This window comes from Triturus cristatus, chromosome 12, assembly GCF_964204655.1.
Source record: "Triturus cristatus chromosome 12, aTriCri1.1, whole genome shotgun sequence".
NCBI classification, from domain to species: Eukaryota; Metazoa; Chordata; class Amphibia; order Caudata; family Salamandridae; genus Triturus; species Triturus cristatus.
Window position 1 is genome coordinate 659,681,183 of NC_140595.1, and position 12,075 is coordinate 659,693,257.

Here is a 12,075-nt window from a genome sequence, read left to right on the forward strand (position 1 = left end):
GTGAGAACACTGTTTTCATCATATTTATTATTCTACAAATGTATTTTTAAATGCACTGATGTGGTGTTTGCATGAAATGCAAGATGGCACATCATGGAATGTTTAAACTGAGCATCGCGGAGGATATGTGATATTTGGCACCCAGAGGAGTAGGACACGTAGATCCTATAAGAAGTAAAGACTCTCTAGCAAGGGCCGTCCATACTCTGAGTTTAAACTTTACTTTTTGTGAAATGGTTTATGAAAAACAACACGGCTGCTCCAGGTGAGGCTCGAACTCACAACCTCGGCATGGCTCAGTGCAAGTACTGCTGTATAAGTACCGCGCGCTAACCGATTGCACCACTGGAGCTCTCTCTTTTCACATCTCCCCAGGTGAGCCATCTACAGCTGACCAAGTAGATGACAGACACTGCTCCATCATTCACTGTGCAAGATCGACTCACATGCTAGCATGTTATCATGACTATTAAAAATACAGTCCAAACGGAATAGATTCTATAATTGTCCTATAACATATGCTCTGTCTATTGAAAACCCCATAGAATTATATCTTGACAGTTCTGACAAAGTCTCGGGGAATCTTATGAATATTTGTAATTAGCACATAGTAAGAATTTCCCAAAAATGAAATGTAGGTCCCTGATTGGGGGAAGACGTGGAATGTGAGATCTTGCCTCAGCTGTTTTTTTCTTTTTTAGGTACAGTATATTGACACTTCAGTACCTTTTGTGAAGCAAGGTTTCAGATGGGGCTGTAGGGCAGACGAGGTGGCTGAGTGGTTAAGGCGATGGACTGCTAATCCATTGTGCTCTGCACGCGTGGGTTCGAATCCCACCTTCGTCGGAAAGCCATCAGAGTCTCTTTTGATGGCCAGCATTTCTTGTAGTATAATTACACTCTCTTTCAAGACAGAGCCAGGATCCGCTAGATGGGATCATCTGACTGTTCCATTTTAACAAATATGTCAAATAAAGTGAAGTATTTTGTGCGTAATAGAAATTAGATCTTTCATGGAGTTTCCAGAGGATTGCCTTTCACTCACTCCTGGCTTATTAACCAGTTTGGATAAATAGATTGATAAGAAAGCAGCTCTTACTCCTAAAGTTTAGGCATTCTCAAATGAATGACTGTTAACATATGTCTGCCCCACAGAGACAGATCACTTCTAATAAGTGGGTTCTCTATATGTCACTGATTGCAGACATACTAACTAGAGCTATCGGTATGGTCTTGAATGCGAAAACTCTTATTTTCTCATATGAAAATGTAGTTTTTCATACTTCCAAAAAAAGTGCCTTAAGCATGGTCTTCAATGTGTGCGCGCACGTGGACATTCATATGCAACTACGTTTCCATATAGAGTCTCAAAATCATAGATATATTCATACCTCAGTAAGAATACATGTTGCAATTTACATCCTGCGTGCAGACTGGCCTTGTAGCTCAGTGGCAGAGCACTGGTCTTGTAAACCAGGGGTCATGAGTTCAAGCCTCATCAGGGCCTTTTTACATGAGTCTTTCTGTATGTTGTTTTCAAGTCATTCTTCCCTGGAGTCACACCTTGCTTTAGGATTGCTTATTGCCAAGCTTCCCTTTCCTGCTTTCATATTATCAAGAAAATATCATGAAGATCATTGAATTATAAATGATTGCCTCACCCCTTCCGATCGCCTGACGAACGCCTGACAAACGTCATTCTCACCCTGCCGGGCAAAGCAAATAAGCCATGCATATTTACAGTTCCTTTGAAAGGCAGAGCGAGGACTAGGACCTCTGTTCCGACTGAATCTGCATCCACAGAAAGGATGTTATAAGGCCCTACAAATTTCACCAAGGAGATGTGAAAGTCTTCCCCAATAAAATACTTTTTTTCCCAGATACCCCGGCTCTTAGGCAAATGAGGTTACTCCTCAAAACCCCACCCCCACTCACCATAAATATCCTTCTCTCCTGCTGTCCATTCAAATGATACAAGGTATCTTGTACATAGAGAGAAAGGGAGAATAGGCAGACTTGCTTCAAAGATTTGATGACTTTGGATGGGTGGGTTGAATGAAGAAGTGAACCTGGTTTCTGGGAAAGGAGTATCGAGATGAAGATGAGGAAAAGTGAACATGGACCACATTCATAGGTTAGAGAAATACATTTAATAGGTTGAATGGTTTTGAAAAGTGAACTTCGAGCAGTAATTGTTGTTTTTTAAACTGCAAAGAAATTAAAAATGAATGTGGGATTGGAGGCACACTCTGAGCAGAAAAGCACCATAAGCTGCTATGGTGCAACTCAAGATGGTGAATAGAACCTTTAATATGATGATGCTCTTCTTTTGCTAGTTTTTTCGAGTCACCTTTTATTGTAAGTAGCTGATACAGCATTTTTTGCAGCTCTTCAGTTTATGGTTATCATGTGAGAACACTGTTTTCATCATATTTATTATTCTACAAATGTATTTTTAAATGCACTGATGTGGTGTTTGCATGAAATGCAAGATGGCACATCATGGAATGTTTAAACTGAGCATCGCGGAGGATATGTGATATTTGGCACCCAGAGGAGTAGGACACGTAGATCCTATAAGAAGTAAAGACTCTCTAGCAAGGGCCGTCCATACTCTGAGTTTAAACTTTACTTTTTGTGAAATGGTTTATGAAAAACAACACGGCTGCTCCAGGTGAGGCTCGAACTCACAACCTCGGCATGGCTCAGTGCAAGTACTGCTGTATAAGTACCGCGCGCTAACCGATTGCGCCACTAGAGCTCTCTCTTTTCACATCTCCCCAGGTGAGCCATCTACAGCTGACCAAGTAGATGACAGACACTGCTCCATCATTCACTGTGCAAGATCGACTCACATGCTAGCATGTTATCATGACTATTAAAAATACAGTCCAAACGGAATAGATTCTATAATTGTCCTATAACATATGCTCTGTCTATTCAAAACCCCATAGAATTATATCTTGACAGTTCTGACAAAGTCTAGGGGAATCTTATGAATATTTGTAATTAGCACATAGTAAGAATTTCCCAAAAATGAAATGTAGGTCCCTGATTGGGGGAAGACGTGGAATGTGAGATCTTGCCTCAGCTGTTTTTTTCTTTTTTAGGTACAGTATATTGACACTTCAGTACCTTTTGTGAAGCAAGGTTTCAGATGGGGCTGTAGGGCAGACGAGGTGGCCGAGTGGTTAAGGCGATGGACTGCTAATCCATTGTGCTCTGCACGCGTGGGTTCGAATCCCACCTTCGTCGGAAAGCCATCAGAGTCTCTTTTGATGGCCAGCATTTCTTGTAGTATAATTACACTCTCTTTCAAGACAGAGCCAGGATCCGCTAGATGGGATCATCTGACTGTTCCATTTTAACAAATATGTCAAATAAAGTGAAGTATTTTGTGCGTAATAGAAATTAGATCTTTCATGGAGTTTCCAGAGGATTGCCTTTCACTCACTCCTGGCTTATTAACCAGTTTGGATAAATAGATTGATAAGAAAGCAGCTCTTACTCCTAAAGTTTAGGCCGTCTCAAATGAATGACTGTTAACATATGTCTGCCCCACAGAGACAGATCACTTCTAATAAGTGGGTTCTCTATATGTCACTGATTGCAGACATACTAACTAGAGCTATCGGTATGGTCTTGAATGCGAAAACTCTTATTTTCTCATATGAAAATGTAGTTTTTCATACTTCCAAAAAAAGTGCCTTAAGCATGGTCTTCAATGTGTGCGCGCACGTGGACATTCATATGCAACTACGTTTCCATACAGAGTCTCAAAATCATAGATATATTCATACCTCAGTAAGAATACATGTTGCAATTTACATCCTGCGTGCAGACTGGCCTTGTAGCTCAGTGGCAGAGCACTGGTCTTGTAAACCAGGGGTCATGAGTTCAAGCCTCATCAGGGCCTTTTTACATGAGTCTTTCTGTATGTTGTTTTCAAGTCATTCTTCCCTGGAGTCACACCTTGCTTTAGGATTGCTTATTGCCAAGCTTCCCTTTCCTGCTTTCATATTATCAAGAAAATATCATGAAGATCATTGAATTATAAATTATTGCCTCACCCCTTCCGATCGCCTGACGAACGCCTGACAAACGCCATTCTCACCCTGCCGGGCAAAGCCAAATAAGCCATGCATATTTACAGTTCCTTTGAAAGGCAGAGCAAGGACTAGGACCTCTGTTCCGACTGAATCTGCATCCACAGAAAGGATGTTATAAGGCCCTACAAATTTCACCAAGGAGATGTGAAAGTCTTCCCCCATAAAATACTTTTTTTCCCAGATACCCCGGCTCTTAGGCAAATGAGGTTACTCCTCAAAACCCCACCCCCACTCACCATAAATATCCTTCTCTCCTGCTGTCCATTCAAATGATACAAGGTATCTTGTACATAGAGAGAAAGGGAGAATAGGCAGACTTGCTTCAAAGATTTGGTGACTTTGGATGGGTGGGTTGAATGAAGAAGTGAACCTGGTTTCTGGGAAAGGAGTATCGAGATGAAGATGAGGAAAAGTGAACATGGACCACATTCATAGGTTAGAGAAATACATTTAATAGGTTGAATGGTTTTGAAAAGTGAACTTCGAGCAGTAATTGTTGTTTTTTAAACTGCAAAGAAATTAAAAATGAATGTGGGATTGGAGGCACACTCTGAGCAGAAAAGCACCATAAGCTGCTATGGTGCAACTCAAGATGGTGAATAGAACCTTTAATATGATGATGCTCTTCTTTTGCTAGTTTTTTCGAGTCACCTTTTATTGTAAGTAGCTGATACAGCATTTTTTGCAGCTCTTCAGTTTATGGTTATCATGTGAGAACACTGTTTTCATCATATTTATTATTCTACAAATGTATTTTTAAATGCACTGATGTGGTGTTTGCATGAAATGCAAGATGGCACATCATGGAATGTTTAAACTGAGCATCGCGGAGGATATGTGATATTTGGCACCCAGAGGAGTAGGACACGTAGATCCTATAAGAAGTAAAGACTCTCTAGCAAGGGCCGTCCATACTCTGAGTTTAAACTTTACTTTTTGTGAAATGGTTTATGAAAAACAACACGGCTGCTCCAGGTGAGGCTCGAACTCACAACCTCGGCATGGCTCAGTGCAAGTACTGCTGTATAAGTACCGCGCGCTAACCGATTGCACCACTGGAGCTCTCTCTTTTCACATCTCCCCAGGTGAGCCATCTACAGCTGACCAAGTAGATGACAGACACTGCTCCATCATTCACTGTGCAAGATCGACTCACATGCTAGCATGTTATCATGACTATTAAAAATACAGTCCAAACGGAATAGATTCTATAATTGTCCTATAACATATGCTCTGTCTATTCAAAACCCCATAGAATTATATCTTGACAGTTCTGACAAAGTCTCGGGGAATCTTATGAATATTTGTAATTAGCACATAGTAAGAATTTCCCAAAAATGAAATGTAGGTCCCTGATTGGGGGAAGACGTGGAATGTGAGATCTTGCCTCAGCTGTTTTTTTCTTTTTTAGGTACAGTATATTGACACTTCAGTACCTTTTGTGAAGCAAGGTTTCAGATGGGGCTGTAGGGCAGATGAGGTGGCTGAGTGGTTAAGGCGATGGACTGCTAATCCATTGTCCTCTGCACGCGTGGGTTCGAATCCCACCTTCGTCGGAAAGCCATCAGAGTCTCTTTTGATGGCCAGCATTTCTTGTAGTATAATTACACTCTCTTTCAAGACAGAGCCAGGATCCGCTAGATGGGATCATCTGACTGTTCCATTTTAACAAATATGTCAAATAAAGTGAAGTATTTTGTGCGTAATAGAAATTAGATCTTTCATGGAGTTTCCAGAGGATTGCCTTTCACTCACTCCTGGCTTATTAACCAGTTTGGATAAATAGATTGATAAGAAAGCAGCTCTTACTCCTAAAGTTTAGGCATTCTCAAATGAATGACTGTTAACATATGTCTGCCCCACAGAGACAGATCACTTCTAATAAGTGGGTTCTCTATATGTCACTGATTGCAGACATACTAACTAGAGCTATCGGTATGGTCTTGAATGCGAAAACTCTTATTTTCTCATATGAAAATGTAGTTTTTCATACTTCCAAAAAAAGTGCCTTAAGCATGGTCTTCAATGTGTGCGCGCACGTGGACATTCATATGCAACTACGTTTCCATATAGAGTCTCAAAATCATAGATATATTCATACCTCAGTAAGAATACATGTTGCAATTTACATCCTGCGTGCAGACTGGCCTTGTAGCTCAGTGGCAGAGCACTGGTCTTGTAAACCAGGGGTCATGAGTTCAAGCCTCATCAGGGCCTTTTTACATGAGTCTTTCTGTATGTTGTTTTCAAGTCATTCTTCCCTGGAGTCACACCTTGCTTTAGGATTGCTTATTGCCAAGCTTCCCTTTCCTGCTTTCATATTATCAAGAAAATATCATGAAGATCATTGAATTATAAATGATTGCCTCACCCCTTCCGATCGTCTGACGAACGCCTGACAAACGTCATTCTCACCCTGCCGGGCAAAGCCAAATAAGCCATGCATATTTACAGTTCCTTTGAAAGGCAGAGCGAAGACTAGGACCTCTGTTCCGACTGAATCTGCATCCACAGAAAGGATGTTATAAGGCCCTACAAATTTCACCAAGGAGATGTGAAAGTCTTCCCCAATAAAATACTTTTTTTCCCAGATACCCCGGCTCTTAGGCAAATGAGGTTACTCCTCAAAACCCCACCCCCACTCACCATAAATATCCTTCTCTCCTGCTGTCCATTCAAATGATACAAGGTATCTTGTACATAGAGAGAAAGGGAGAATAGGCAGACTTGCTTCAAAGATTTGATGACTTTGGATGGGTGGGTTGAATTAAGAAGTGAACCTGGTTTCTGGGAAAGGAGTATCGAGATGAAGATGAGGAAAAGTGAACATGGACCACATTCATAGGTTAGAGAAATACATTTAATAGGTTGAATGGTTTTGAAAAGTGAACTTCGAGCAGTAATTGTTGTTTTTTAAACTGCAAAGAAATTAAAAATGAATGTGGGATTGGAGGCACACTCTGAGCAGAAAAGCACCATAAGCTGCTATGGTGCAACTCAAGATGGTGAATAGAACCTTTAATATGATGATGCTCTTCTTTTGCTAGTTTTTTCGAGTCACCTTTTATTGTAAGTAGCTGATACAGCATTTTTTGCAGCTCTTCAGTTTATGGTTATCATGTGAGAACACTGTTTTCATCATATTTATTATTCTACAAATGTATTTTTAAATGCACTGATGTGGTGTTTGCATGAAATGCAAGATGGCACATCATGGAATGTTTAAACTGAGCATCGCGGAGGATATGTGATATTTGGCACCCAGAGGAGTAGGACACGTAGATCCTATAAGAAGTAAAGACTCTCTAGCAAGGGCCGTCCATACTCTGAGTTTAAACTTTACTTTTTGTGAAATGGTTTATGAAAAACAACACGGCTGCTCCAGGTGAGGCTCGAACTCACAACCTCGGCATGGCTCAGTGCAAGTACTGCTGTATAAGTACTGCGCGCTAACCGATTGCGCCACTGGAGCTCTCTCTTTTCACATCTCCCCAGGTGAGCCATCTACAGCTGACCAAGTAGATGACAGACACTGCTCCATCATTCACTGTGCAAGATCGACTCACATGCTAGCATGTTATCATGACTATTAAAAATACAGTCCAAACGGAATAGATTCTATAATTGTCCTATAACATATGCTCTGTCTATTCAAAACCCCATAGAATTATATCTTGACAGTTCTGACAAAGTCTAGGGGAATCTTATGAATATTTGTAATTAGCACATAGTAAGAATTTCCCAAAAATGAAATGTAGGTCCCTGATTGGGGGAAGACGTGGAATGTGAGATCTTGCCTCAGCTGTTTTTTTCTTTTTTAGGTACAGTATATTGACACTTCAGTACCTTTTGTGAAGCAAGGTTTCAGATGGGGCTGTAGGGCAGACGAGGTGGCCGAGTGGTTAAGGCGATGGACTGCTAATCCATTGTGCTCTGCACGCGTGGGTACGAATCCCACCTTCGTCGGAAAGCCATCAGAGTCTCTTTTGATGGCCAGCATTTCTTGTAGTATAATTACACTCTCTTTCAAGACAGAGCCAGGATCCGCTAGATGAGATCATCTGACTGTTCCATTTTAACAAATATGTCAAATAAAGTGAAGTATTTTGTGCGTAATAGAAATTAGATCTTTCATGGAGTTTCCAGAGGATTGCCTTTCACTCACTCCTGGCTTATTAACCAGTTTGGATAAATAGATTGATAAGAAAGCAGCTCTTACTCCTAAAGTTTAGGCCGTCTCAAATGAATGACTGTTAACATATGTCTGCCCCACAGAGACAGATCACTTCTAATAAGTGGGTTCTCTATATGTCACTGATTGCAGACATACTAACTAGAGCTATCGGTATGGTCTTGAATGCGAAAACTCTTATTTTCTCATATGAAAATGTAGTTTTTCATACTTCCAAAAAAAGTGCCTTAAGCATGGTCTTCAATGTGTGCGCGCACGTGGACATTCATATGCAACTACGTTTCCATACAGAGTCTCAAAATCATAGATATATTCATACCTCAGTAAGAATACATGTTGCAATTTACATCCTGCGTGCAGACTGGCCTTGTAGCTCAGTGGCAGAGCACTGGTCTTGTAAACCAGGGGTCATGAGTTCAAGCCTCATCAGGGCCTTTTTACATGAGTCTTTCTGTATGTTGTTTTCAAGTCATTCTTCCCTGGAGTCACACCTTGCTTTAGGATTGCTTATTGCCAAGCTTCCCTTTCCTGCTTTCATATTATCAAGAAAATATCATGAAGATCATTGAATTATAAATGATTGCCTCACCCCTTCTGATCGCCTGACGAACGCCTGACAAACGTCATTCTCACCCTGCCGGGCAAAGCAAATAAGCCATGCATATTTACAGTTCCTTTGAAAGGCAGAGCGAGGACTAGGACCTCTGTTCCGACTGAATCTGCATCCACAGAAAGGATGTTATAAGGCCCTACAAATTTCACCAAGGAGATGTGAAAGTCTTCCCCAATAAAATACTTTTTTTCCCAGATACCCCGGCTCTTAGGCAAATGAGGTTACTCCTCAAAACCCCACCCCCACTCACCATAAATATCCTTCTCTCCTGCTGTCCATTCAAATGATACAAGGTATCTTGTACATAGAGAGAAAGGGAGAATAGGCAGACTTGCTTCAAAGATTTGATGACTTTGGATGGGTGGGTTGAATGAAGAAGTGAACCTGGTTTCTGGGAAAGGAGTATCGAGATGAAGATGAGGAAAAGTGAACATGGACCACATTCATAGGTTAGAGAAATACATTTAATAGGTTGAATGGTTTTGAAAAGTGAACTTCGAGCAGTAATTGTTGTTTTTTAAACTGCAAAGAAATTAAAAATGAATGTGGGATTGGAGGCACACTCTGAGCAGAAAAGCACCATAAGCTGCTATGGTGCAACTCAAGATGGTGAATAGAACCTTTAATATGATGATGCTCTTCTTTTGCTAGTTTTTTCGAGTCACCTTTTATTGTAAGTAGCTGATACAGCATTTTTTGCAGCTCTTCAGTTTATGGTTATCATGTGAGAACACTGTTTTCATCATATTTATTATTCTACAAATGTATTTTTAAATGCACTGATGTGGTGTTTGCATGAAATGCAAGATGGCACATCATGGAATGTTTAAACTGAGCATCGCGGAGGATATGTGATATTTGGCACCCAGAGGAGTAGGACACGTAGATCCTATAAGAAGTAAAGACTCTCTAGCAAGGGCCGTCCATACTCTGAGTTTAAACTTTACTTTTTGTGAAATGGTTTATGAAAAACAACACGGCTGCTCCAGGTGAGGCTCGAACTCACAACCTCGGCATGGCTCAGTGCAAGTACTGCTGTATAAGTACCGCGCGCTAACCGATTGCGCCACTGGAGCTCTCTCTTTTCACATCTCCCCAGGTGAGCCATCTACAGCTGACCAAGTAGATGACAGACACTGCTCCATCATTCACTGTGCAAGATCGACTCACATGCTAGCATGTTATCATGACTATTAAAAATACAGTCCAAACGGAATAGATTCTATAATTGTCCTATAACATATGCTCTGTCTATTCAAAACCCCATAGAATTATATCTTGACAGTTCTGACAAAGTCTAGGGGAATCTTATGAATATTTGTAATTAGCACATAGTAAGAATTTCCCAAAAATGAAATGTAGGTCCCTGATTGGGGGAAGACGTGGAATGTGAGATCTTGCCTCAGCTGTTTTTTTCTTTTTTAGGTACAGTATATTGACACTTCAGTACCTTTTGTGAAGCAAGGTTTCAGATGGGGCTGTAGGGCAGACGAGGTGGCCGAGTGGTTAAGGCGATGGACTGCTAATCCATTGTGCTCTGCACGCGTGGGTTCGAATCCCACCTTCGTCGGAAAGCCATCAGAGTCTCTTTTGATGGCCAGCATTTCTTGTAGTATAATTACACTCTCTTTCAAGACAGAGCCAGGATCCGCTAGATGGGATCATCTGACTGTTCCATTTTAACAAATATGTCAAATAAAGTGAAGTATTTTGTGCGTAATAGAAATTAGATCTTTCATGGAGTTTCCAGAGGATTGCCTTTCACTCACTCCTGGCTTATTAACCAGTTTGGATAAATAGATTGATAAGAAAGCAGCTCTTACTCCTAAAGTTTAGGCCGTCTCAAATGAATGACTGTTAACATATGTCTGCCCCACAGAGACAGATCACTTCTAATAAGTGGGTTCTCTATATGTCACTGATTGCAGACATACTAACTAGAGCTATCGGTATGGTCTTGAATGCGAAAACTCTTATTTTCTCATATGAAAATGTAGTTTTTCATACTTCCAAAAAAGTGCCTTAAGCATGGTCTTCAATGTGTGCGCGCACGTGGACATTCATATGCAACTACGTTTCCATACAGAGTCTCAAAATCATAGATATATTCATACCTCAGTAAGAATACATGTTGCAATTTACATCCTGCGTGCCGACTGGCCTTGTAGCTCAGTGGCAGAGCACTGGTCTTGTAAACCAGGGGTCATGAGTTCAAGCCTCATCAGGGCCTTTTTACATGAGTCTTTCTGTATGTTGTTTTCAAGTCATTCTTCCCTGGAGTCACACCTTGCTTTAGGATTGCTTATTGCCAAGCTTCCCTTTCCTGCTTTCATATTATCAAGAAAATATCATGAAGATCATTGAATTATAAATTATTGCCTCACCCCTTCCGATCGCCTGACGAACGCCTGACAAACGCCATTCTCACCCTGCCGGGCAAGCCCTGCCGGGCAAAGCCAAATAAGCCATGCATATTTACAGTTCCTTTGAAAGGCAGAGCGAGGACTAGGACCTCTGTTCCGACTGAATCTGCATCCACAGAAAGGATGTTATAAGGCCCTACAAATTTCACCAAGGAGATGTGAAAGTCTTCCCCCATAAAATACTTTTTTTCCCATGTACCCCGGCTCTTAGGCAAATGAGGTTACTCCTCAAAACCCCACCCCCACTCACCATAAATATCCTTCTCTCCTGCTGTCCATTCAAATGATACAAGGTATCTTGTACATAGAGAGAAAGGGAGAATAGGCAGACTTGCTTCAAAGATTTGGTGACTTTGGATGGGTGGGTTGAATGAAGAAGTGAACCTGGTTTCTGGGAAAGGAGTATCGAGATGAAGATGAGGAAAAGTGAACATGGACCACATTCATAGGTTAGAGAAATACATTTAATAGGTTGAATGGTTTTGAAAAGTGAACTTCGAGCAGTAATTGTTGTTTTTTAAACTGCAAAGAAATTAAAAATGAATATGGGATTGGAGGCACACTCTGAGCAGAAAAGCACCATAAGCTGCTATGGTGCAACTCAAGATGGTGAATAGAACCTTTAATATGATGATGCTCTTCTTTTGCTAGTTTTTTCGAGTCACCTTTTATTGTAAGTAGCTGATACAGCATTTTTTGCAGCTCTTCAGTTTATGGTTATCATGTGAGAACACTGTT

General features: G+C 40.9%; 7 non-coding genes across 7 annotated transcripts; 2 read left to right on the forward strand and 5 right to left on the reverse strand.

Annotated features, from left to right (window-relative positions):
- Positions 1-257: 257 nt before the first annotated feature.
- Positions 258-352, reverse strand: TRNAI-UAU (transfer RNA isoleucine (anticodon UAU)). Its single transcript has 2 exons — positions 315-352; positions 258-293 (listed from the first exon to the last, which is right to left on the reverse strand). It is a non-coding gene; the product is annotated as a tRNA-Ile (tRNA).
- Positions 353-2,666: 2,314 nt separating this feature from the next.
- On the reverse strand, positions 2,667-2,761 carry TRNAI-UAU (transfer RNA isoleucine (anticodon UAU)). The gene is made up of 2 exons: positions 2,724-2,761; positions 2,667-2,702 (listed from the first exon to the last, which is right to left on the reverse strand). It is a non-coding gene; the product is annotated as a tRNA-Ile (tRNA).
- Positions 2,762-3,173: 412 nt separating this feature from the next.
- On the forward strand, positions 3,174-3,255 carry TRNAS-GCU (transfer RNA serine (anticodon GCU)). Its single transcript has one exon. It is a non-coding gene; the product is annotated as a tRNA-Ser (tRNA).
- Positions 3,256-5,076: 1,821 nt separating this feature from the next.
- TRNAI-UAU (transfer RNA isoleucine (anticodon UAU)) lies at positions 5,077-5,171 on the reverse strand. The gene is made up of 2 exons: positions 5,134-5,171; positions 5,077-5,112 (listed from the first exon to the last, which is right to left on the reverse strand). It is a non-coding gene; the product is annotated as a tRNA-Ile (tRNA).
- A 2,315-nt stretch (positions 5,172-7,486) lies between these two features.
- On the reverse strand, positions 7,487-7,581 carry TRNAI-UAU (transfer RNA isoleucine (anticodon UAU)). The gene is made up of 2 exons: positions 7,544-7,581; positions 7,487-7,522 (listed from the first exon to the last, which is right to left on the reverse strand). It is a non-coding gene; the product is annotated as a tRNA-Ile (tRNA).
- Positions 7,582-9,895: 2,314 nt separating this feature from the next.
- TRNAI-UAU (transfer RNA isoleucine (anticodon UAU)) lies at positions 9,896-9,990 on the reverse strand. The gene is made up of 2 exons: positions 9,953-9,990; positions 9,896-9,931 (listed from the first exon to the last, which is right to left on the reverse strand). It is a non-coding gene; the product is annotated as a tRNA-Ile (tRNA).
- Positions 9,991-10,402: 412 nt separating this feature from the next.
- Positions 10,403-10,484, forward strand: TRNAS-GCU (transfer RNA serine (anticodon GCU)). The gene has a single exon. It is a non-coding gene; the product is annotated as a tRNA-Ser (tRNA).
- The last annotated feature ends 1,591 nt before the right edge of the window (positions 10,485-12,075 follow it).